We start from the raw sequence: 25,707 nt of genomic DNA, 5'->3' as shown, positions 1-25,707 counted from the left end.
TATTTGGCACACAAACAATTCACCATCATAAGATTTAGTGAAAGACTAGGGTCGAGTGAACCGGGATTGAAGCCTTTCTTCATAAGGAATTCCTTCCAAGTATCATACCACGCCCGTGGGGCCTGCTTGAGGCCATAGAGGGCCTTATTGAGTCTGAAGACTTTGTCAGGATGCTTTGGATCTTCAAAACCTGGGGGTTGAGCAACATATACTTCTTCCTCAAGCTTACCATTGAGGAATGCACTTTTCACATCCATTTGATATAGAGTGATATCATGATGGTTAGCATAAGCAAGTAATATGTGAATAGCCTCAAGTCTAGCAACAGGTGCAAAAGTTCCATCGAAATCAATTCCTTCAACCTGTGTGTGGCCTTGAGCTACAAGACGTGCCTTATTCCTTACCACAAAGCCGTTTTCGTCTTGATTGTTGCGATAGGTCCATTTTGTGCCAATGATATTGTGCTTGCGAGGATCTGGACGTTTGACCAGTTCCCAGACGTTGTTGAGCTCGAACTGATGTAATTCTTGCATGGCCTGAATCCACTCAGGCTCCAGAAATGCTTCATCTACCTTAGTGGGCTCTATGATAGAGACAAAAGCATAGTGCCCACAAAAGTTAGATAAATGTGAAGCTTTTGAGCGTGTGAGAGGACCTGGCGCTTTAATGTCATTGATGATCTTTTCAACTTGCACTTCTTTTGCAATGCGAGGATGAGCTGGTTGTCGTTGAGGAATTTGATCAGCATTTTCTTTAGCACCATTTTCTTCAGTATTTTCTTCAGGTGCATTAGCTCGACGTTTTTCATGTTCTGGAATGAATTCTTCTGCATATTCTTCAGTAGGAATGACATCCTCAGTAGCCTTGAACTTGATAGTTTCCTCAGGTGCTAGTTCATCTATCACGGAAGGTAGGTGCTCTCTTTGCGAGCCATTAGTTTCATCGAACCGCACATCTATAGTTTCAACAACCTTGTGAAGAACATTGTTGAAGACTCTGTAGGTGTGCGAGTCCTTTCTGTAACCAAGCATGAAACCTTCATGTGCTTTCGGTGCAAATTTTGAGTTGTAATGAGGCTCTCTAATCCAACATTTAGCACCGAAGACTTTGAAATAACTTACATTGGGTTTCTTGTTAGTTAGGAGTTCATAGACAGTCTTTTTGAAGAATTTGTGAAGATATACTCTATTGATGATGTGGCACGCAGTATCAATTGCATCAATCCAGAAACGACGAGGTGTCTTGTATTTATCAAGCATAGTGTGAGCCATCTCAACAAGAGTTTTGTTCTTGCGCTCCACGACGCCATTCTGCTGAGGAGTATAAGGAGCAGATAACTCATGAGTGATACCAAGTTCATCAAGATAGTCATCAAGTGTGATGGCCTGGCTTATTAGGGATGATAGACTACTCATATCAATAAGGAATTCCTTCTTTTCCGGGAGCCCATAAGGACAGAACTCCAAAGTTAAGTGTGCTCAGCTTGGAGTAGTGTCAGGATGGGTGACCGACCGGGAAGTTGCTCCCGGGTGCGCATGAGTGAGGACAAAGTGCGCATAAAAGACTAGTATTGATCTATGGGGCCAGTCTAGATCCCGCCAGGAGTAACGACCACCGGCGTGTGTGTCCGGGGCATTACAAGTTGGTATCAGAGCCGACCCTTGCGGTTACACGGATGTTTGCGGACAGATGCACAGTCATGTTATTCATGACGTTTATGACCCGTCGTGGCACACGGCATGGTACATGTACCAGACTGGATGCACATACGTATGTGTCAAGAGGGAACGTTCCTGTGGCCCGACGAGGACGTCAGTTCCTCTGAGTGGGGTGTATGTGATGGCCTGACTTATTAGGGATGATAGACTACTCATATCAATAAGGAATTCCTTCTTTTCCGGGAGCCCATTTGGACAGCACTCCAAAGTTAAGCGTGCTCAGCTTGGAGTAGTGTCAGGATGGGTGACCGGCCGGGAAGTTGCTCCCGGGTGCGCATGAGTAAGGACAAAGTGCGCAGAAAAGACTAGTATTGATCTATGGGGCCAGTCTAGATCCCGCCAGGAGTAACGACCACTGGCGGGTGTGTCCGGGGCGTTACATCAAGACCAGAATTCTTGAACTCAGTTCCATTGTCACTTCTGGTGTGCTTGATCTTCACACCAAATTTGGTTGAAGCCCTCGAGGAAAATCGTTTGAAGACTTCCTGCACTTCACGTTTGTAAGTGACAATGTGTAACCATGTGTAATGAGAGTAATCATCAACAATAACAAAGCCATATAGAGATGGATCATTTGTAACAGCAAAATAATGACTAGGGCCAAAAAGATCCATATGAAGCAATTCAAATGGTTGAGTGGTAGTCATGATTGTCTTCGCTGGATGCTTGGCCTTGGTCATCTTTCCAGCTTCACAGGCTCCGCATGAGTGATCCTTGAGGAATTTGACATTCTCAATGCCAATGACATGATTCTTCTTCGCAAGCGTGTGCAAATTCCTCATGCCTGCATGACCAAGTCGTTGATGCCAGAGATAGCCTTTTGAAGCTTTTGCAAGTAAACACACGGTTGGTTGTGGTCCTGTAGAGAAATCAACAATATACAAGTCTCCTCTCCTAAAGCCTTTGAAGACTTTGGAATTGCCAGCTTCCATAAGCACAACACAACGGTACTGGCCAAAGACAACAACCATATCAAGATCGCAAAGCATTGAGACAGACATGAGGTTGTATCCTAAGGACTCTAGAAGCATGACTTTGTCCATGTGTCGATCCTTTGTGATCGCAACCTTACCTAGACCCAATACCTGATGTTTGCCTTTGTCAGCAAAGATGATATGCTTCAGATGCGATGGTGATAAGGGAGCATCCATCAATAGATTCTTGTCACCAGTCATGTGATTTGTACATCCACTATCGAGGACCCACTCAGTGGCTTTGGGTTGATCATCCTGCAGATGAATTAGTGCAACTTACGAACTCATATACTTCATCAGTGAAGAATATGACATCAATTCATCAGATCAATTTCATCAAGCAAGAGAACAGATAAAGCAGTATGAGGACGTGAGAAATGAAAGTTCATTTCTTCATGATTAGCCTGCGTCCTTTCAGGCACATTCAGGTCTCCAGCAAATTCTTCAGACAATTACGTACGTCTGGAGACCTGACCTGCAGAAGAGATTAGTTCTTTTTCTTCACCACCCACATCTGAAGGGGTGGCAAAGAGTTCATCACTCTGCGAGCTCCATACGAGAAAGGTGGCATGGAGGCCAGTCCATTTTGTTTCACATAAGAGGGGTTAGGATAAGCATATGAATAAGCAGAGAAATACTTCAAGGACTTATAAACATAATGATTAGAAGAATAATGCTCATATTCATAGCCCTTAGCTCTTCCCTGCAAAACAGAGTTGTTAGCACGATGATATTCATATGAGGACTTTCACCCTTTTGAGGAATTTGGTCCATATGAAGAATTTGATCTGGGGTTCCTATTCTTCACAGGTGGTGTCCCGAGGACATTCACATGAAGACTTTCAAGGCACCTTTTGGGAACCCAAATTTTCTTCATTGGAGGACCGTTCCTGCAGTTAGTGCCAACATATCTAGCAAATATTTCACCATTGTGATTTTTGAATAGTTTATAGTTGGAGTCAAATGACTCATCATCAGAACGAGGAGATTCACATGCAAAGCCAGATAAGTTAGATGGATCAACTGGAGGTCCCTTTACAGCAACCCATGAGGTTTTGGGGTACTGCTCAGGCTTCCAATATGTACCATCAGCATTGAGTTTCCTCTCAAAGGCAATACCCTCTTTCCTAGGGTTCCTGTTGAGGATCTGCTTTTTAAGCACATCACAAAGAGTCTGATGCCCTTTGAGGCTTTTGTACATGCCTGTCATGTACAATTCCTTCAACCCTGCATCATCAGTGATACTAACAATGTCCTCAGATGACGAATTAGTGATAGCAGAGGTAGGTGAAGAATTTGAAACATTAGCAGCATTTGAACATTCAGGTGAAGAATTAGCAGATTCACGTTCAATGCACTTCAAGCATGGAGGAACAAATTCTTCCTGAGAAGCGTTGATTTGTTGAGCAAGTAATGAATCACGTTCCTTCTGAAGATCTTCATAACTCACTCTTAGCTTTTCAAGATCTTGCTTTCTTTGAAGAAATTCATATGAAAGCTTCTCATGATCAGATAAGGGAGTGTTATGACGACCTTGAAGGTTGTCAAACCTAGACTGAAGTCTCTGAAGATTTTCAGTCAAGGTTTTAGTGCGATCCATTTCTTCACCCAACATATCATCACTTTTGTCAAGCATGTTTTGAACCTTTTCAAAAGCCTTTTGTTGTTTTATAGCAATATTAGCAAGTTTGGAGTAGCTGGGTTTGAGGTTTTCATCGGATTCATTCTCACTTAATTCAGAGGAGGGGTATTTGAGTACCTTGGCACCTTTTGCCATGAAGCAATAGGTGGGAGCATAGTCATCATGGTGTCCATCAGCCATGTTGGTGAAGCCATTTTCTTCAGAGTTGAAGATGGACTTGCTGACAAAAGCAGTAGCGAGAGCCAGGCTCGCCACACAAGAATCAGACTCCTCAGATGCCTCCTCTTCCTCATGTTCCTCAGATTAAGCCTTAGAGTCCATTTCCTTGCCAATGAACGCCCGAGCCTTCTTGGAGCTGCTCTTCTTGTAAGATGAAGACTTCGAGGATTTTGATGATGAAGATTTTGAGGATTTCTTCTTTTTCTTCGCGCCATCAGAACTGTAATCCTTGTATTTCTTCTTCTTTGATTCCTTTTCCCACTAAGGACAATCTTGAATGTAGTGTCCAGGTTTCTTGCATTTCTGATAAAGCCTCTTCTTGTAGTCACTGGATGAGGAATCATTGCTCCTTGAGGATTTTCCAAAGCGACCACGTCTTGAGAATTTCTGGAATTTCTTCACGAGCAGTGCTAGCTCATGGCTCAGTTCTTCAGGATCACCAAGGCTACTACCAGAATCTTCATCTTCATATTCAGACACTGCCTTGACCTTCAAGACACGTGATCTGCCATAGCTTGAACCATAGAGATCTCTCTTCTCAGCAAGCTGGAACTCATAAGTATTTAGCCTCTCGAGGATATCAGAGGATCAAGTGACTTGTAATCAGCATGTTCTTGTATCATCAATGCTAGAGTGTCAAATAAGGAATCAAGCGATCTCATCAATTTATTCACCACCTCATGGTCGGTGATGTCAGTGGCACCAAGTGCTTGAAGCTCATTTGAGATGTCAGTGAGGCGATCGAAGGGTTGTTGAACATTTTCATTTTCGAGTCCTTTGAAGCGGTTGAAGAGATTGCGAAGAACATCAACTCGTGAGTCACGCTGTGTTGAGACTCCTTCATTGACCTTGGACAACCTATCCCAGATGAGTTTAGAAGTTTCCAACGCACTCACTCTTCCATACTGTCCTTTGCTCAGATGGCCACATATAATATTCTTCGCTTGAGAGTCGAGTTGCTTGAATCTCTTCACATCAGCAGCATTCGGAGAAGGTGTGACTGAGGGAACACCATTTTCCAGAACATACCAGAGATCGTTATCAGTTGCCTCAAGATGCATTCGCATCTTATTCTTCCAGTAGGGGTAGTCCATCCCATCGAAGGTAGGACACCCAGCAGAGACCTTGATCATACCTGCGATCGACATAACTGAAACTCTAGGCGGTTAAACCAAAATCACACAGAACGAGGGAGTACCTTGCTCTTATACCAATTGAAAGTGCGTTATATCGACTAGAGGGGGGTGAATAGGCGATTTTTAAGAATTCTTCACTGAGGAATTTGCAGGTGAGGAAATTCCTTAGCGAATAACTACTAGCAGCGGAATAAGTACTCAAAAGTAAACATAACAGAGCACAAGCTTAGTCATCATGATGAAATGAAAACAAGCACAGAGTATAGAAAGCGTAAACACAGGATAACACAGGATTAAGACAAACAGGCTGAAGAAATTGAATTGAGGAAATTGAGAAAGTCTTCAGTCAAGGTCTTCAAACACAAATACGAACAAGCACTCAACATAGTTATGAGGAAATGAAAGAGTTGAGGAAATAGAACCAGTGAGCTTGGTGAAGACAATTATTTGGTAGACCAGTTCCAACTAATGTCTTAGTTGTATGTCTGGTTGGAGCAGCTAGGTATTTAAACCTGAGGACACACAGTCCCGGACACACAGTCCTCACCGTATTCTCCTTGAGCCAAGGTCACACAGACCTCGCCCAATCACTCGTGGTAAGTCTTCAGGTGACTTTCGAACCTTCACAAACTTGGTCACTCGGCAATCCACAATTCCTCTTGGATGCTCTAGACCTTGACGCCTAACCATCTGGAAGAAGCACAGTCTTAAAAGGTAACAAGCGTCGGATCCACGCAGGATCAATCTCTTCAGTGATGCTCAATCACTTGGGGTTTTTAGGTGTTTGGGTTTGGGTTTTCCTCACTTGACGATTTTCGTTGAAAGTCCTCGGAGGATACGATGCTCTCAAATGACAAGTGTCAGTTTCTCTCGGAGCAGCCAAACATCTAGTGGTTGTAGGGGGCGGCTATTTATAGCCTAGGGAGCAGCCCGACATGATAAGACATAAATGCCCTTCAACGATATGACCATTCGGTGGGTAGATATTTTGGGACAACTGGCACAAGGCACAACAACGGTTGGAAATTTGAGTATCAAATTTCTCAGGGCTATCATGTTCCTCAGTGTGTAGGTAATCCACACTGGCGAATTCCTAACTCCTCAGTCAGAACAAATTCCTCAGAGACCAGAAGAACTTCGTCTCTATCACTGAAGGATATGACTGAACTGTATGAGATTTCCAATGGCTTCACTCGAAGGGATTGGTAGGTGTAGGATTTTGACTTGAGCATCACATGGAAATTTTTCATTAGTATTTCCTCGACCCTCTTTAATAGTACGGTGTTTCCTATGACTCAAGAAAGAGAAAATGAAACTATGCAAACAAAAGTCTTCACGCTTCATGTTCCTCGGATGAATACCAAGTCTTCAGGATTGCACCAATTTCTTCACTTTCAAAGTCTTCAGAAAGTCTTCAGAAATCCAAAGTCTTCAGTCGAAGAACTTCATTTTAGGGGTCGACTTTCTCTGTAAATATCAAACTCCTCATAGACTTATAGACCTGTGTACACTTAAAAACACATTAGTCCCTTAACCTATAAGTCTTCAATATACCAAAATCACTAAGGGGCACTAGATGCACTTACAACATACTCAGGGACAACACTTTTACCTTGAAATTTAGTGAGAGATCATCTTATAATGCTACCGCCAAACAAAGCAGAATAAGATGCATAAAGGATAAACATCACATGCAATCAATATAAGTGATATGATATGGCCATCATCATCTTGTGCCTTTGATCTCCATCTCCAAAGCACCGTCATGATCACCATCATCACCGGCGCGACACCTTGATATCTGCTACGTCTTGAGCTTGCGTTGGTTTTCCCCGAAGAGGAAGGGATGATGCAGCAGAGTAGCGTAAGTATTTCCCTCAGTTTTTGAGAACCAAGGTATCAATCCAGTAGGAGCCCATTCTCAAGTCCCTCGTACCTGCACAAAGCAATAGCTACTCGCAACCAACGCGATTAGGGGTTGTCAATCCCTTCATGGTCACTTACAAGAGTGAGATCTGATAGATATAATATTTTTGGTATTTTTGGTATAAAGATGCAAAGTAAAAAGTAAAAGCAAAGTAAAAAAGCAAAGCAAGATTAAAGCGATGGATATTGATACGATGAGAATAGACCCGGGGGCCATAGGTTTCACTAGTGGCTTCTCTCAAGAGCATAAGTATTCTACGGTGGGTGAACAAATTACTGTTGAGCAATTGACAGAATTGAGCATAGTTATGAGAATATCTAGGCATGATCATGTATATAGGCATCACGTCCATAACAAGTAGATCGAAACGATTCTGCATCTACTACTATTACTCCACTCATCGACCGCTATCCATCATGCATCTAGAGTATTAAGTTAAAAATAGAGTAACGCCTTAAGCAAGATGACATGATGTAGAGAGATAAATTCATGCAATATGAAATAAACCCCATCTTGTTATCCTCGATGGCAACGATTTAATACGTGCCTTGTTGCCCCTTCTGTCACTGGGTAAGGACACCGCAAGATCGAACCCAAAGCTAAGCACTTCTCCCATCGCAAGAACTACCAATCTAGTTGGCCAAACAAAACGGATAATTCGAAGAGACTTGCAAAGATAACCAATCATACATAAAAGAATTCAGAGAAGATTCAAATATTATTCATAGATAGACTTGATCATAAACCCACAATTCATCGGTCTCAACAAACACACCGCAAAAAGAAGATTACATCGAATAGATCTCCACAAGAGAGGGGGAGAACTTTGTATTGAGATTCAATGTAACATCCAAAAATTCTAAATTTTGGAATGTTATAATAAATAGATAGATTTGATTGATTGTTTGATTGATTGACTGAAAGTGAGTGAATTCGAAACTTTTGAAAGTTACATGAGAGGGAATAAAAGGACTTTCCCAAACTTTCATATTTGCTTTCTGATCTCCGCGAATTCAAATTCTTTTCAACCCAAAATCCTAGAGAGAAGATGACATGACTTCTTCCATTTAAATTAAATGAAAAGGGTTGTTGAAAATATTTGAATTTCATTTGAAAATATTTCCAATTATGAAACTTTATGCAACTCAATGATTTTCATGAGAGAAGATAAAATGACTTCTTCAAATTATATGAAATATGAGTTGGGAGCTTCAAAGAATTAAATTCAAAGTTCTTTTGAATTTATTTTCAATTTGGATTTATTTGAGTTTTATTCAAATTATTTTTCTCCAAAAATGAAATATATGGAAATTAGGGTAACATGATTCCCTACATTAGAAAATTGGAGAAAAATTAATTTGAAATCATTTGGTATTTTTTAAATTGATTTTTGTTCGATTTTATTAGACCAGTAGCACTCTTTGAATTATTAGAATTTTTGTGTATTTTATTTAATGCTAGGAAAATGTTCATCGTGTAGAATATCTTTTTCTGAAAATTTTGATATATTATATACCTATATAATATTTTAGTTATTTTTGTTTTTATTATTTTTGTTCTCTGAAAAAAATGTATATAAAAAAAACCCTCCTCGCCCACTGGGCCGGCCCAGCCGAAGCCAGGCCAAGGCCCAGCTCCGCGCCGCCTCGCCCGTCGTCCCCGACTGGGACTCCTCCCGAAGTCCGGCGCCGCCCCGTCACCGGCCGCCCCTTCCCCACACCACCGTGTCTCCCCTCCTCCTATAAAGCCGCCGCCCGGACACCCCTCTCTCTCCCGCATCTCGCCGCTCGAAGCCGAGCCGCCGCCGTGCCGTTTGCAGCCACCGCCCGCACTCGCCGGAGTTCGAGCTCCGACGAGATCCGCCGCCGTCCCCCCGCACCGTCCCGTCGCCCTCGACCGGAGCTGCCGCCTCCCTCGTCTCCGCCTCGTCACCCGCTCCTTCTGGTGGTGACGCCCGAGCCAGAGAGCCACCGGAGCCGCCTCCCTGTTCAAACGCCGAAGCCGCCGCTGTCGTCCTCCCCGACTCCGGTGATCGCCGCGGTAACCGCCGCCTCCCATCCGTTGGATCTGGATCCAACGATCCAGATCTTTCTGTTTTTTTGTTTCGTTTTGTTTTTTTAGAGAACGTTCGCTGGTTAGAGTTAGAAAGTGAGCGTTCTCTCAGTAGGTTTTTTTCTTTTTCTGCTTATTTTATGTTAAGGACCTATCCGTGAATATAATTATTTACAGATTGGCCCCTAGTTTTCAAACAATCACTACTTTCTACTCGTTTATCCAAATCCAATGAAACCAACGCCCACTTCTTCGTTACGATCTCCTCTATCCAGTATTCCAACTCAAACCTGTTTTTGAAAATTTTAAATTTTTAATTAGACCAGATTTGAATACAAACTTCGTTTGATCATAACTTGAGTTTCGTAGCTCCGTTTGAGTTGATTCTTTTTGCAAATCGAAGCTCTTGACCTAAACCTTCTAATAAGGCCAAATTCACATAATTTTGGTACTGTTAGAAGTTGTTTTATGTTGCAAGAGTTATTTGCTTGGTTTTGATGTTTCTGAATCGTCTTCTTCGTTCTTTCTGATACTTTGAGCGATTGCTTATGTGTGGTTACTATTGCTTGCTTACGATAGATTGACCGGAGTGTGACGAGTAGATCTATCAAGAGTTTTGAGTGCGAATCATCTTCATCAACATTGCAGGCAAGTTCACACTTTGATCATACCTCTTTCATACCCAGTTTTTATTGCATTAGATCAAACCTCAAACATTGCATGATTAGGATCTAATTAAATTGTGGGTATTGGGAAGTAGTTGATGAGGTAGGAACCTATTGCCCTGCATTCAAACCTTGGGAGTTACTTTTACGTTATGCTTATATTGCCATGCTATGCTCGTAGACGTGGTTTGGGTATGAGTGAAATCCATGACAGATGTGAGATTGTTATTTAATGGTTCAACTTAAGGTGGCAACTTGAATACACATCTGGGTGGATTGCTAGGGGCACCCTGGGGATATACCAGTGGACTTGTCCGGATACCTGGGGATATACCAGTGTTGTCCTAGGAGATCCCGGGGATATACCGTGTGATCATCCTACGGTCCGCCACCTAGGCTCAAAGGGATCATGAGATTATTCATACTAGAAACTTCCGTGTGCAGCCACAAGCCATTATGGGCTCTGGCATAGTTGATTAAGTCGTGCGAACTCTTACAGGGTAGACTAGCAGATGTAGGGGAAAGTAGGTGTACCGGTCTATCCAACGTAAGGTGCTAGCGCTTCTGAAAGGCTATGTCTCGGTCATCCGTTTCTCAAACACCATGTAGTGCGAGAAAACCAACGAAGGAGATCGAGTCTTGTGGGGAAAAGTGCGCAAACCTCTGCAGAGTGTACAAACTAATCATGATTAGCCGTGTCCCCGGTTATGGACATCTTGAGTATCTAGTTCTTGGATTATCCTGTTGATCTCATCACGTTACTTTAAATGAATATTGTTGGGTTTTAATGATGTTACTTAATTGGGATTGAGAATGCTGTCAACCATTCTCAATGTTCAACAACCACCATGATAGTTAATTAAAATGTATTCCTTTGCAGTAGGGAAAAATTGGCTTTACGCAAAAACCTTATAACCATAGAGCTTTTTCCACCAGCCAAATATGCATGTAGTGATAGTCTTTATTCATCATTCTCTATGGTGTGAATTTGCCAGTACATTCAATGTACTGACCCTCTGTGGCTGCAACGTCTCATGTTGCAGGATTATCTTACGACGAGTAAGTGATAAGTTAGGGTTACGATTTCTACACTCAACTTTGCCGTTGGTGTTGATGGGAATCCACAACCTTGTTACTTCCGCTATTTTGGATTGAGGTAATAGTATTTACGTTATTTTATACATGTGATTTACCTCTGTTATAAATCCTCGAGTACTGTGTGTGTCAGCATACCGATCCAGGGATGACACTTAAGCACAGAGACTTGACCCATTCGGGTCGGGTCGCTACAAGATGGTATCAAAGCACATGTTGACTGTAGGACGTGACCCTAGAAACTGGCGCCCATAGCAAAGATATTTCTCTACAACTTTCCCCTTCAAAAAAAAATCTTTTACCTCTCTTCTCTTCTGAGTTTATTCAAATATTCCCTTTTAGTGAGACCATACCCCTTTCCCCTTTTGACCACTCGAAGATTCGACTGATGAGACCACTCCAAGAAGTATAGGATATCAGACAAGTAAGACCATTCGGAATGAAGAGGATTTTACCATACATTATGATAAAGGAAACTACAGCTGTTGAAGACTCTGAAGACTAGGAGAATTGGATGGCTCTGAAGAATCCCCAGATTTGTATGACCTAGGAATGCTATCCTTATGGAACTTGGCAGACTATGGAAGTTGTCAATGCCCGAGATCAAGGTGTGTTGGAGAAAGACCGGAGCATGTAGAGTTAAGAACTCAAGGATTTGTCAAGGAAAACCCTAAGGCAGGAGATATCAACTATGGAGAGATAGCTCATGGAAATGACAAGAGAACAACCACAACTATCCATGAGGTTATCGCCCGCTGATGCTATTGTCACCGTGCTGAGTTAAGCATGCATATGCATGGAAGGATTAAATGGTAGAAGGCTGATGGAGCACCTATCAGCAAGATGAAGTTTTAACCTTAGCCGGTGTATCACCAGGATCTGGAGTGTTACATCAAGAAGTTAAGATGGACCTAAAAGAAGCATTAGTTGATAAGGAAGCATTTCGTGAAGAACTTAAGACCAGAAGTTGAAAGCAGCCAAACTAGAGAAGTAAAACCTTGAGATACAGGAGATTGTCAGGAACTGAAGGACAGTATGACCATGGTTCATGTGAAGGATGTTGAAACCAGAAGTTGAAATTCAACTCCGGAATATTAAAGGATGTCACGAGAGATTTCACGTCAACAGAGATTGATCTGGCAAAAGAACTTGAGAAAGACAAGCATGATCGGAAGAAGCCATTGGAGGCATGAACAAGGCTTGAAGAATTTGGAGACGTTGAAGATTTATTGACCTTTAGAAGACCAAACCCCTGTTATATACCTACGTTAGATGCGACGTTTGTGAGCTGTCATTTGTTTGATGTTTTTTTTCCGACAGCCACAATAAAATCTGTCTTTTCAAAACTTTTGTTTGTATTGTGTGTATCCCTCTCTATCCCTCTTATCTCACCCCAAAACCCTTGGACCCAATAGAGGATGAATGGAGATGAGCTTGTATTTTCTGGACCGATGAGTCAATTGGAGACAGACCGATGGATTCAGAACATGGAGGATCACATGGAGAATAACCCTGTAGTTGGAAATAATATGACCCAGCATGCTCTTCAGTGCTTTGAAAGAGGTGCTGCTACTTGGTGGAGGATGTACCAAACCATCAATGGATGGCAAGGAGTAACCACTTGGAAAGAATTTAAGTTGACTTTGTCAAAGTCTCGGTTTGTGTCCCAGAAGTTGAAGCCTTATGGAAAGGATATGAAGAAACCTTATGCATGCAAGATTTGTGGAGAAATCGGACACACCCATAAAGAACACAAGGATGAATGCCCTAATTGTGAAGGAAGTCACCCAGCTGAAGAATGTCCAACTAGGCAGATCACTTGTTTCTTGTGTGAAGGGACTACCCACTACCCTGCTCAGTGTCACATTTACCCCATGGTACAAAGAACCATCCAGCAGAAGAAAGAAGCAACGAGAGGAGCCCTTATGGAAAGTTTAGAAGAACCTGTGATGAAGGAAGATGTGGAGGACACACCCAAAGAAGAGCCAATTAAACCCTGCACCAAGTCATGCTATTCATGTGGAGAAGAAGGACACATCTCCCAGAATTGTTTGAATGGGGATTTAGTAGAATTCCCGACAGAGGAAGTAGAGTATGACCCACTGGAAGAAGAAGCTCTGATGGGAATGGAAAAGTCCAGAAAGAGAAGTAGATTGGAATCCAGGAAGGATCTGAGTCATGTCACCTGTTATAAGTGCAAGGAGTCAGGGCACTACCTCAGCAATTGCCCAAAAAGGAAGCCAAGGACCCAAGTAGGCTACGTAATCACAAGGAAACCTCGAAACCTGTCAGAAGTAATATGTTTCCGTTGTAATGAAGCAGGGCACTTTGCCAGAGATTGTCCAACGGAGAAGGAGACTTGTGATAAATAGTTGAGTTTGTAATAGAAGAAATATAGTAGTAGTAGTAGTAGTGGGAACATTTTCCTTTAAATTGAGGTGTTGAGTTGAGGCATGTAATGGAAAAACAGGAGATTGTAATGATTTGAGAATTAATAAAGTTAGCAGTGTTGGTACTGATATGGATTTTATGAGTTGTTACTCTATGAAGAAGGATGTTGACCGTTTTCAAGGATATGAGAAATATGGTCTATGGAAGATTTGTGCATTTTAAGGGTGGTAGTACCCTATAAGAACCCTTGACTCTTGGAAAAGATAAGGATACTCCACTGAGTGGATTTCGGACAAAATGAATATGAGTTTTGTCTCGATATGTGTGATACCCCAAGAGTGTGTGGGATGAAGTTGGAGACCGTCAGTTGTTGGACCAAAAGTGATCAAGGAGTCAGAAGAGAATGTTAAGTTGATTCAAGATAGACTGAAGGTAGCTCAGTCCAGACAGAAGAGTTATGTAGACTCAAAAACTCAAGGAGGAAGTCTATGAAATTCGAGACAGAGCATGTCTTCGTGTGACCCATCTGCGAGGAGTTAAAAAAAATTGCCCCAAGATTTGTAGGACATACAGAGTTTTGGAGCGTATGAGAGAAGTGGCCAACAAGATGGAGTCACCCGAAGGACTGTTAGGAGTTCATGATGTGTTTCATGTTTCCCAATTGAAGAAGTGCCATGCAAAGATGGCCAATATTCCCTTGTAAGGCGCTTGACCCTGGAAAGGATAATGATGTTCCACGAAGAGGAATATGGACTTCATAAGTATAAGTTTTTATCTCGGTATGAGGGATATCCCACGAGGATGGAGAGATAAATTACTATTGGATATAAAGGAGGTATGATGTCAGAAATATGGATCAATGGAAATTCCATGATGAGTCTGAGTAATCATGTCCTAGTTTGGTGCCAATAGAAGGAAGGAAGACAGTACAATTGGATGGATTTAAGAATACTAGGAAGTTGGAAGTTGGAATAATGATTGGTTGCCCGATTGCAAGTTCAAGGACTACAAGTGATGAGATGGGCCATAACCCACAAGCCCCAGGACCTGCCAAGAAGCAAGCACATTTTGCTGAAGGAAAAACCCCGGCGGAAGATACGACGTTTATCGATAGACGGTCTTATAGGAGTTTACACAAACCTGAGAGTGGTGAAGTAACGCTAGATGATTGTTTGGCTTGCAGAATCCATGGATTTATCTGAACCCAGTTCGTTGACGAGAGAAATTCTGCAATGCTTGTGAGGATGACCGAGTGTTAGAATGCGAGATTCACTAAAGCATATACAGGGTAATGATTTGGGTGCGAGATGGATTGATCACCATACCTACTTACTCTTATTATTCGCCTTGCTATATGGGATGGTAAATCTGAGTGACTTACCTATAGTAAAGAGACGACGATCAAAACCCTGTTTAAACTTAGAATGGTATAAGTATTTTTCCCTTGTACAAGGCAGTTGCTGCCAATCATAGGTTATACGGTGAGGATCAACCCAGACCCATTTCCTGCAGGAGAAACCATAAATGGTTGACCACCATGAGATATCGATAGTTGTTTAGTAATGGCGCCAGACCCGTCAACTAAGAAGACCCAGTCTCGGAATAACCTTACCAAGATGAAATGACAGAAGAATTGAGTAAAAGGTATTACCACTGCCTGAAAAGCTCAGAGAAGGAATTTTCTCGAGGATCTGAGAAGCCCGACAGTGTCAAGAATAAGGATGGGGTATATGAGTTTTGATGGAACCGTAACAATGTTTCTAAGGGTGGTAGCACCTCAGACCCTTGTGATGATCGATGGATTCTGAGGAGACCCCCCAAACCCTAACCTTTTTCTTTCTAGCCTCTCCGAATCTCGAGGACGAGATTCATTTAAGGGTGGTAGGTTTGTAACATCCCAAAATTCTAAATTTTGGAATGTTATAATAAATAGATAGATTTGATTGATTGACTGAAAGTGAGTGAATTCGAAACTTTTGAAAGTTAAATGAGAGGGAATAAAAGGACTTTCCCAAACTTTCATATTTGCTTTCTGATCTCCGCGAATTCAAATTATTTTCAACCCAAAATCCTAGAGAGAAGATGACATGACTTCTTCCATTTAAATTAAATGAAAAGGGTTGTTGAAAATATTTCCAATTCTGAAACTTTATGCAACTCAATGATTTTCATGAGAGAAGATAAAATGACTTCTTCAAATTATATGAAATATGAGTTGGGAGTTTCAAAGAATTAAATTCAATGTTCTTTTGAATTTATTTTCAATTTGGATTTATTTGAGTTTTATTCAAATTATTTTCCTCCAAAAATAAAATATATGGAAATTAGGGTAACATGATTCCCTACATTAGAAAATTGGAGAAAAATTAATTTGAAATCATTCGGTATTTTTTAAATTGATTTTTGTTGGATTTTATTAGACCAGTAGCACTCTTTGAATTATTAGAATTTGTGTGTATTTTATTTAATGCTAGGAAAATGTTCACCGTGTAGAAAATCTTTTTCTGAAAATTTTGATATATTATATGCCTATATAATATTTTAGTTATTTTTGTTTTTATTATTTTTGTTCTCTAAAAAAATGTTTATAAAAAAAAACCCTCCTCGCCCACTGGGCCGGCCCAGCCGAAGCCAGGCCAAGGCCCAGCTCCGCGCCGCCTCGCCCGTCGTCCCCGACCGGGACTCCTCCCGGAGTCCGGCGCCGCCCCGTCACCGGCCGCCCCTTCCCCACGCTACCGTGCCTCCCCTCCTCCTATAAAGCCGCCGCCCGGACACCCCTCTCTCTCCCGCATCTCGCCGCTCGAAGCCGAGCCGCCTCCGCGCTGTTTGCAGCCACCGCCCGCACTCGCCGGAGTTCGAGCTCCGACGAGATCCGCCGCCGTCGCCCCGCACCATCCCGTCGCCCTCGACCGGAGCTGCTGCCTCCCTCGTCTCCGCCTCGTCGCCCGCTCCTTCTGGTGGTGACGCCCGAGCCGGAGAGCCACCGGAGCCACCTCCCCATTCAAACGCCGAAGCCGCCGCCGTCGTCCTCCCCGACTCCGGTGATCGCCGCGGTAATCGCCGCCTCTTGTCCGTTGGATCTGGATCCAACGATCTAGATCTTTCTGTTTTTTTTGTTTCGTTTTGTTTTTTTAGAGAACGTTCGCTGGTTAGAGTTAGAAAGTGAGCGTTCGCTCAGTAGGTTTTTTTTTCTTTTTCTGCTTATTTTACGTTAAGGACCTATCCGTGAATATAATTATTTATAGATTGGCCCCTAGTTTTCAAACGATCACTACTTTCTACTCGTTTATCCAAATCCAATGAAACCAACACCCACTTCTTCGTTACGATCTCCTCTATCCAGTAATCCAACTCAAACCTGTTTTTGAAAATTTTAAATTTTGAATTAGACCAGATTTGAATTCAAACTTCGTTTGATCATAACTTGAGTTTCGTAGCTCCGTTTGAGTTGATTCTTTTTGCAAATCGAAGCTCTTGACCTAAACCTTCTAATAAGGCCAAATTCACATAATTTTGGTACTGTTAGAAGTTGTTTTATGTTGCAAGAGTTATTTGCTTGGTTTTGATGTTTCTGAATCGTCTTCTTCGTTCTTTCTGATACTTTGAGTGATTGCTTATGTGTGGTTACTATTGCTTGCTTACGATAGATTGACCGGAGTGTGACGAGTAGATCTATCAAGATTTTGAGTGCGAATCATCTTCATCAACATTGCAGGCAAGTTCACACTTTGATCATACCTCTTTCATACCCAGTTTTTATTGCATTAGATCAAACCTCAAACATTGCATGATTAGGATCTAATTAAATTGTGGGTATTGGGAAGTAGTTGATGAGGTAGGAACCTATTGCCCTGCATTCAAACCTTGGGAGTTACTTTTACGTTATGCTTATATTGCCATGCTATGCTCGTAGACGTGGTTTGGGTATGAGTGAAATCCATGACAGATGTGAGATTGTTATTTAATGGTTCAACTTAAGGTGGCAACTTGAATACACATCTGGGTGGATTGCTAGGGGCACCCTGGGGATATACCAGTGGACTTGCCCGGACACCTGGGGATATACCAGTGTTGTCCTAGGAGATCCCGGGGATATACCGTGTGATCATCCTACGGTCCGCCACCCAGGCTCAAAGGGATCATGAGATTATTCATACTAGAAACTTCCGTGTGCAGCCACAAGCCATTATGGGCTCTGGCATAGTTGATTAAGTCGTGCGAACTCTTACAGGGTAGACTAGCAGATGTAGGGGAAAGTAGGTGTACCGGTCTATCCAACGTAAGGTGCTAGCACTTCTGAAAGGCTATGTCTCGGTCATCCGTTTCTCAAACACCATGTAGTGCGAGAAAACCAACGGAGGAGATCGAGTCTTGTGGGGAAAAGTGCGCAAACCTCTGCAGAGTGTACAAACTAATCATGATTAGCCGTGTCCCCGGTTATGGACATCTTGAGTATCTAGTTCTTGGATTATCCTGTTGATCTCATCACGTTACTTTAAATGAATATTGTTGGGTTTTAATGATGTTACTTAATTGGGATTGAGAATGCTGTCAACCATTCTCAATGTTCAACAACCACCATGATAGTTAATTAAAATGTATTCCTTTGTAGTAGGGAAAAATTTGCTTTACGCAAAAACCTTATAACCATAGAGCTTTTTCCACCAGCCAAATATGCATGTAGTGATAGTCTTTATTCATCATTCTCTATGGTGTGAATTTGCCTGTACATTCAATGTACTGACCCTCTGTGGCTGCAACGTCTCATGTGGCAGGATTATCTTACGATGAGTAAGTGATAAGTTAGGGTTACGATTTCTACACTCAACTTTGCCGTTGGTGTTGATGGGAATCCACAACCTTGTTACTTCCGCTATTTTGGATTGAGGTAATAGTATTTACGTTATTTTATACATGTGATTTACCTCTGTTATAAATTCTCGAGTACTGTGTGTGTCAGCATACCGATCCAGGGATGACACTTAAGCACAGAGACTTGACCCATTCGGGTCAGGTCGCTACATTCAAAGAGAGAGAAGAAGCCATCTAGCTACTAACTATGGACCCGAAGGTCTGAGGTAAACTACTCACACTTCATCGGAGGGGCTAGTATGATGTAGAAGCCCTCCGTGATGACGGCCCTCTTCCGGCGGAGCTCCGGAACAGGCCCCAAGATGGGATCTCGTGGATACAGAAAGTTGCGGCGGTGGAATTAGGTTTTTGGCACCTGTTCTGATCGTTTGGGGGTACGTGTGTATATATAGGAGGAAGAAGTACGCCGGAGGAGCAACGAGGGGCCCACGAGGCAGGGGAACGCCCTAGGGGGGGCGCCCCCCACCCTCGTGACCGCCTCTTTTGTTCCTCGCAGCAGGGTCCAAGTCTCGTGGATCACGTTCGGTGAGAAAATCACGTTCCCGAAGATTTTATTCCGTTTGGACTCCGTTTGATATTCCGTTTCTTCAAAACACTGAAATAGGCAAAAAAAACAGCAATTCTAGGCTGGGCCTCCGGTTAATAGGTTAGTCCCAAAAATAATATAAAAGTGGGAAATAAAGCCCAATATAGTCCAAAACAGTAGATAACATAGCATGGAGCAATCAAAAATTATAGATACGTTGGAGACGTATCAGGCATCCCCAAGCTTAATTCCTTCTCGTCCTCGAGTAGGTAAATGATAAAAAGAGAATTTTTGATGCGGAGTGCTACTTGGCATAATTTCAATGCAAATCTTCTTAATTGTGGTATGAATATTCAGATTAGAAAGATTCAAGACAGAAGTTTATATTGACATAAAAATAATAATACTTCAAGCATACTAACAAAGCAATTATGTCTTGTCAAAATAACATGGCCAAAGAAAGTTATCCCTACAAAATCATATAGTATGGCTATGCTCCATCTTCACCACACAAAGTATTCAAATCATGCACAACCCCGATTACAAGCCAAGCAATTGTTTCATACTCTAACTTTTTCAAAACTTTTTCAATCTTCACGCAATACATGAGCATGAGCCATGGATATAGCACTATAGGTGGAATAGAATGGTGGTTGTGGAGAAGACAAAAAGGAGGGGAAGATAATCTCACATCAACTAGGCTTATCAACGGGCTATGGAGATGCCCATCAATAGATATCAATGTGAGTGAGTAGGGATTGCCATGCAACAGATGCATTAGAGCTATAAATGTATGAAAGCTCAACAAAAGAAACTAGTGGGTGTGCATCCAACTTGCTTGCTCATGAAGACCTAGGGCAATTTGAGGAAGCCCGTCATTGGAATATACAAGCCAAGTTCTGTAATGTAAAATTCCCACTAGTATATTAAAGTGACAACATATGAGACTCTCTATATGAAGAACATGGTGCTACTTTGAAGCACAATATATGAGACTCGCTATATCATGGTGCTACTTTGAAGCACAAGTGTGGAAAAAAAGGATAGTAGCATTGCCCCTTTTTATTTTTTTTATTTTTGTTTTGGGCCTTCTTTTTTTCTTTGGCCTTTCTCTTTTTTTATTATTGGGACAATGCTCTATTGAATGATGATCATCACACTTTTATTTATTTACAACTCGATTCTAAAACAAAGTATGACTCTATATGGATGCCTCCGGCGGTGTACCGGGATATGCAATGAATCAAGAGTGACAAGTATGAAGAAATTATGAACGATGGCTTTGCCACAAATACTATGTCAACTACATGATCATGCTAAGCAATATGACAATGATGAATGTGTCATGATGAACTAGATGGTGGAAAGTTGCATGGCAATATATCTCGGAATGGCTATGGAAATGCCATAATAGGTAGGTATGGTGGCTGTTTTGAGGAAGGTATATGGTAGGTGTATGATACCGACGAAAGGTGCACGGTATTAGAGAGGCTAGCAAAGGTGGAAGGGTGAGAGTGCGTATAATCCATGGACTCAACATTAGTCATAAAGAACTCATATACTTATTGGAAAAATCTAGAAGTTATCAAAGCAAAGTATTACGCGCATGCTCCTAGGGGGATAGATTGGTAGGAAAAGACCATCACTCGTCCCTGACCGCCACCCATAAGGAAGACAATCAATAAATAAATCATGCTCCGACTTCGTTACATAACAGTTCAGCATATGTGCATGCTACGGGAATCACAAACTTTAACACAAGTATTCTTTAAATTCACAACTACTCAACTAGCATGACTTTAATATTATCACCTCCATATCCCAAAACAATTATCATGCTTCAATATTTTCTTAGTATTCAACACACTCAAAAGAAAGTTTCACAAGTCTGGAATACCAAGCATATTGTTATTAAGCAAATTACCATGCTATTAAGAGACTCTCAAAATAATTTAAGTGAAGCATGAGAGATCAATAGTTTCTTTAAAACAAATCCACCACCGTGCCCTAAAAGATCTAAGTGAAGCACATAGAGCAAAATTATCTATCTCAAAAGATATAAGTGAAGCACATAGAGCAAAACTACTTATCTCAAAAGATATAAGTGAAGCACATAGAGCAAAACTACTTAGCTCAAAAGATATAAGTGAAGCACATAGAGTATTCTATCAAATTTTAATTCATGTATGGCTCTCTCAAAAGGTGTGTACAACAAGGATGATTGTGGCATACAAGACACAAAGACACAAATAATACAAGACGCTCCAAGCAAAACACATATCATGTTGGTGAATAAAAATATAGCTCCAAGTAAATTACCGATGGAAGTGGACGAAAGAGGGGATGCCTTCCGGGGAATCCCCAAGCTTTGTCTTTTTGGTGTCCTTGGATTATCTTGGGGGTGACATGGGCATCCCCAAGCTTAGGCTCTTGACACTCCTTGTTCCATGATCCATCAAAAGAATTCACCTAAAACTTGAATACTTCACAACACAAAACTCAAAATAGAAAACTTGTGAGCTCCGTTAGCGAAAGAAAACAAAAGACCACTTCAAGGTACTGTAATGAACTCATTATTTATTTATATTGGTGTTAAACCTACTGTATTCCAACTTCTCTATGGATTATAAACTATTTTACTAGCCATAGATTCATCAAAATAAGCAAACAACACACGAAAAACAAAATCTGTCAAAAACAGAACAGTCTGTAGTAATATGTAGCTAGCGCAAGATCTGGAACCCCAAAAATTCTAAAATAAATTTCTGGACGTGAGTAATTTATCTATTAATTATATGAAAAAAGAATTAACTAAATATCACTCTTCAAATAAAAATTACAGCAGTTCTCGTGAGCGCTAAAGTTTCTGTTTTTTACAGCAAGTTCAACAAGACTTTCCCCAAGTCTTCCCAACGGTTCTACTTGGCACAAACACTAATTAAACACAAAAAACCAAAACAGAGGCTAAATAATTTATTTATTACTAAGCAGGATCAAAAATCAAGGAATAAAAATAAAATTGGGTTGCCTCCCAACAAGCGCTATCGTTTAACGCCCCTAGCTAGGCATAAAAGCGAGGATAGATCTAGGGATTGCCATCTTTGGTAGGCAATCCATAAGTGGCTCTCATGATAGTTTCATATGGTAATTTTATTTTCTTTCTTGGAAAGTGTTCCATTCCCTTTTTTAATGGAAATTTAAATCTAATATTCCCTTCCTTCATATCAATAATCACACCAACCGTTCTAAGGAAAGGTCTTCCAAGAATAATAGGGCAAGAAGGATTGCAATCTATATCAAGAACAATGAAATCTACGGGCACATAATTCCTATTTGCAACAATAAGAACATCATTAATTTTTCCCATAGGTTTCTTAATAGTGGAGTCCCCAAGATGCAAGTTTAGAGAGCAATCATCAAAATTACGGAAATCTTGCAAATCACACAAAGTCTTGGGAATAGTAGAGACACTAGCACCCAAATCACACAAAGCATAAAACTCATGATCTTTAATTTTAATTTTAATAGTTGGTTCCCACTCATCATAGAGTTTTCTAGGGATAGAAACTTTCAACTCAAGTTTTTCTTCATACGATTGCATCAAGGCATCAATAATATGTTCGGTGAAGGCTTTATTTTGACTATAAGCATGTGGAGAATTTAGCACGGATTGCAACAAGGAAATACAATCAATTAAAGAACAACTTTCATAATTAAATTCCTTGAAATCCAATATAGTGGGTTTAGCAACATATAGATTTTTATTTCTTTGAATCCCACTTTCATCAATTTCATCATTAAGATCTAAATACTCTGAATTTTTAGAACGCCTTCTAGGTAAAGGAAGATCATATTTAGTTTCATCAAGATTCATATTGCAAAATAAAGATTTAATAGGAGACACATCAATAACTTTTTGATCTTCATCTTGATTTTCATAGGAATTGGAAGAACACGCTTTAATAAAGGCATCTTTGGAAGCACGCATCCTAGCGGTTCTTTCCGTGCACTCATCAATGGAAATTCTCATGGATTTGAGAGACTCATTGATATCATGGTTAGGAGGAAAAGATCTAAGCTTTAAAGAATCAACCTCAAGAGAAATTCTATCAACGTTTCTAGCCAAATCATCAACTTTAAGCAATTTCTCCTGAAGCAAAGCACTAAAATTCTTTTGTGAATTCATAAACTCTTTAACACTATTCTCAAATTCAGAGGGCATACTATTACAATTTCCATAAGAGTTGTTGTAGGAATTCCCATAATTATTAGAAGGATTACTAGGATATGGCCTAGGATTAAAATTCCCTCTATAAGCGTTGTTACCAAAATTATTCCTACCAACAAAATTCACATCCATAGATTCATTGTTATTCTCAATCAAAGTAGACAAAGGCATATCATTAGGATCAAAAGGAACACTCTTAGTAGCAAATAATTTCATAAGTTCATCCATCTTTCCACTCAACACATTGATTTCTTCTATCGCATGCACTTTTTTATTAGAGGATCTTTCAGTATGCCATTGAGAATAATTAACCATAATATTATCTAGGAGTTTAGTAGCATCTCCTAAAGTGATTTCCATAAAAGTACCTCCCGCGGCCGAATCTAAAAGATTTCTAGAAGCAAAATTCAATCCGGCATAAAAAATTTGTATGATCATCCACAAATTCAAACCATGAGTAGGGTAATTATGTATCATTAATTTCATTCTCTCCCAAGCTTGTGCAACATGTTCATGATCAAGTTGTTTAAAGTTCATAATATCGTTTCTAAGAGAGATGATCTTAGCGGGAGGAAAATACTTAGAGATAAAAGCATCTTTGCACTTGTTCCATGAATCAATACTATTCTTAGGCAAAGACGAAAACCAAGCTTTAGCACAATCTCTAAGAGAAAAAGGAAATAGCTTCAATTTAACGACATCATTATTGACATCTTTTTTCTTTTGCATATCACATAAATCAACGAAGCTGTTCAGATGAGTAGCGGCATCTTCACTAGGAAGGCCGGCGAATTGATCTTTCATAACAAGATTCAACAAAGCAGTATTAATTTCACAAGATTCAGCATCGGTAGGAGCAATCGGAGTGCTAAGGAAATCATTATTATTGGTATTGGTGAAGTCACACAATTTGGTAGTATCTTGAGCCATCGCGACAAACAAGCAATCTAACACACGAGCAAACAAAAACAAACGGGCAAAAGAGGCAAATAGAGAGGGAGGATAGAGAGAGAGGGGGCGAATAAAACAGCAAGGGTGAATTGGGGGAGAGGAAAACGACAGGCAAATGATAAATAATGTAATGCGAGAGACAGGGATTGCGATGGGTACTTGGTATGTTGACTTTTTGCGTAGACTCCTCGGCAACGGCGCCAGAAATCCTTCTTGCTACGTCTTGACCTTGCGTTGGTTTTCCCCGAAGAGGAAGGGATGATGCAGCAGAGTAGCGTAAGTATTTCCCTCAGTTTTTGAGAACCAAGGTATCAATCCAGTAGGAGCCCACGCTCAAGTCCCTCGTACCTGCACAAAGCGATAACTTCTCGCAACCAACACGATTAGGGGTTGTCAATCCCTTCACGGTCACTTACGAGAGAGAGATATGATAGATATAATATTTTTGGTATTTTTGGTATAAAGATGCAAAGTAAAAAGTAAAAGCAAAGTAAAAAAGCAAAGCAAGATTAAAGTGATGGAGATTGATATGATGAGAATAGACCCGGGGGCCATAGGTTTCACTAGTGGCTTCTCTCAAGAGCATAAGTATTCTATGGTGGGTGAACAAATTAATGTTGAGCAATTGACAGAATTGAGCATAGTTATGAGAATATCTAGGCATGATCATGTATATAGGCATCACGTCCGTGACAAGTAGATCGAAACAATTCTGCATCTACTACTATTACTCCACTCATCAACCGCTATCCAGCATGCATCTAGAGTATTAAGTTAAAAACAGAGTAATGCCTTAGGAAAGATGACATGATGTAGAGAGATAAATTCATGCAATATGAAATAAACCCCATCTTGTTATCCTCGATGGCAACGATACAATACGCGCCTTGCTGCCCCTTCTGTCACTGGGTAAGGACACTACAAGATCGAACCCAAAGCTAAGCACTTCTCCCATAGCAAGAACTACCAATCTAGTTGGCCAAACCAAATGGATAATTCGAAGAGACTTGCAAAGATAACCAATCATACATAAAAGAATTTAGAGAAGATTCAAATATTATTCATAGATAGACTTGATCATAAACCCACAATTCATCGGTCTCAACAAACACACCGCAAAAAGAAGATCACATCGAATAGATCTCCAAAAGAGAGGGGGAGAACTTTGTATTGAGATTCAAAGAGAGAGAAGAAGCCATCTAGCTACTAACTATGGACCCGAAGGTCTGAGGTAAACTACTCACACTTCATTGGAGGGGCTAGGATGATGTAGAAGCCCTCCGTGATGACGGCCCTCTTCCGGCGGAGCTC

The sequence above is a fragment of the Triticum dicoccoides genome, chromosome 7A (genome assembly GCF_002162155.2).
Source record: "Triticum dicoccoides isolate Atlit2015 ecotype Zavitan chromosome 7A, WEW_v2.0, whole genome shotgun sequence".
Lineage (NCBI taxonomy): Eukaryota > Viridiplantae > Streptophyta > Magnoliopsida > Poales > Poaceae > Triticum > Triticum dicoccoides.
Note: the sequence above shows the minus strand (reverse complement) of the source record.